This window comes from Kryptolebias marmoratus, linkage group LG12 (genome assembly GCF_001649575.2).
Source record: "Kryptolebias marmoratus isolate JLee-2015 linkage group LG12, ASM164957v2, whole genome shotgun sequence".
Lineage (NCBI taxonomy): Eukaryota > Metazoa > Chordata > Actinopteri > Cyprinodontiformes > Rivulidae > Kryptolebias > Kryptolebias marmoratus.
In genome coordinates this window covers 530,136-532,355 of record NC_051441.1, presented here as the reverse complement: position 1 = coordinate 532,355, position 2,220 = coordinate 530,136, and the positions used below count along the sequence as shown (strand labels likewise).

Genomic DNA, 2,220 nt, shown 5'->3' with positions numbered 1-2,220 from the left:
TCTGGGTTCTGAGGAGGTGGGTGGACTGGGTCAGGGGGGAGGCAGGGAGGGGGAGGATGCTGTGAAAGGAGAGGAGGTGGGGGGAGTCAGCGGAGGGGGGACACCTTTGGGTTCTGGACCCGTGTTCTCCAGTGGGACTCTGAGCGGTCTCATGCAGCAGGTCCACAGGCTGGCCGAAGAGGCCGGGGTCTGCACGGACCAGAACTGCCGCTCCGCCGTGACCCCCCCGTCCACCCGCAGGTCCCCCTCACCCTCGCAGGACTCGGGGACCTCCAGGTCTCCCCAGACCCGGTCCCCCGCCCCCGGCACCAGCACCAATCCAGATCCCAGCCCCAGAGCCGCGCCGCCACCCCCAAGCTGGGCGTGGCCTCGGGGGGCGCCGGGCGGTCCGCCTCCCCGCTGGTGGTCCTGGAGGCGGAGAAGACGTCCCGAGGAAAGTCCAGAAAGGGGGGGTCCCTGAAGGTCCGGCTCAGCAAGCTGTTCAGAACCAAGAGCTCCAGCGGCGGGTCGGGGGGTCTGTTGGACAAGAGACCGTCCCTGGCTTCGTCCACCTCGTCAGGGGGGAGCCTGCTGGACGTGTGGGGGTCCACCTGCAGCAACACGGACCAGGACAACACCAGGTAAGACCCGGGGGGGCGGGGCGGTTCTGAGCTTCTGTCACCATGACAACCATGGAGGACCTGAGCCGTCTGGTTCTGATCCAAACGGCTCAGGTCCTCAGCAGGTTCTGACTGACATCACAGAACTGAGCCGACATCTGGACTTCAGCGGTCCGGTAGCAGCCAGGTGCTACAGCCAGGTGCTGCTGCAGGTGTCAACACAACGCCACAAGGTCAGACCCTGCAATCAGCTCCATCTCAGCCTCTGCAGGCCTCAGTCAGCAGGTCAAAGGTCAAAGAAACAACATGGCTGCTCCACTTCGGTTGGAGGAGAGTCTGTTTCAGATTTTCTTTAAATGAAACCTGAAGACAGCTGAAGAGGAACCGATGAAGACCTGCGGGTTCTGTTCAGTTCTGCAGGTTCTGTGGGTTCTGTTTACAGTCGTTGACATCTGCGGCCATGTTTGTCTCCACCTGCAGATTCTGAAAACTCTGTAGAACTCTTTAGAACCAGAAAAGATCCCCTGCTCTCTCTACAGTAAAGGTTTGTGTTTGGGTAACAACAATCAGGAAATCTGGACATCTGATGCTAAGTGAGGCTCATGGCGGCCATCTTGCTGAGTGCTACGTGTGGACGCCCCACACGTTCTGCTGTCATCAGTCCAAAAATACTTCAAATAAATAAACTTACTTTTTATTAAATCTCAGCAACATTTCAGAATTTCTGCTCCTTCTGCTGCGGAGAACATTTAACCAAAGCTTGAAAACTAAAAACTTGTTAGGTTTTAAATAAATAAAAACATAAAAACACTGAAGTTAAACATCATGAAGGACAATAAAAACTTTGATCATTTTAAACTTTGCAGACTTTAGTGAGTTTATTTTAGATTATTTGATATTTATCAGACTTACTGAACTTCCTCTAATTAAACTGAAAACTTTAAAAGTTTATTTTTAAATGAAGGGTTTTAATGACTTTATCAGAATGATGTCATCTTTTCACAGAAGTTATTTAATCTGAAATAAAGAATAAAGAATGTTTTTTTATATTTCCTGAACTTTATAAAATAATTTAAACTTTTAGAACTGTTTAATGACGACTCGTTAAGACTCCTGAGATGATTGACAGCTGTCTGTGTGTGAGGGGCTCCTCGTCTTCATCGTTATCTTCATCACTTCCTGCTGCAGCTGAATCATGATGTCATTCTGAACATGTCGGACCGACTCCGACCCGAACAGAACTTCACCCGCGCAGGGCCGTTTTTTTTTTTTTTCCTGCAGTCGTTGTCATGGTGACTAGCATCCTCACCGCTCAGCCGAGGGAGAAGAGGCGTTGCCATGGTGACAGCATCTTCCTCTCACTCCACAGACCAAACTTCTCCTGTGAGCTGAGACTGAGCTCGTCTCCATGGCAACGAGCCAAGGGGGGTCAGAAGTTGTAACCATGACAACAACAATGCTGAGTGTAAACCTTGTTGTTTGTTTGTTTGTTTGTTTGTTTGTTGTGTCATCAGGCTGCAGGTGTCACGACCTCACAGTGCCTTCTCTCCGGTGCCGTTCAGCCCGCCGTTCACCGGTGAGTCCCCCTGCACGAGTGTGTGTGTGTGTGTCTGTCTGTGTG

The 2,220-nt window shown here is 51.4% G+C and overlaps 1 pseudogene; it reads left to right on the top strand.

Annotated features, from left to right (window-relative positions):
• LOC108250869 overlaps nucleotides 1–2,220 on the top strand; it is a 9,413-nt pseudogene that overhangs the window by 1,255 nt on the left and 5,938 nt on the right.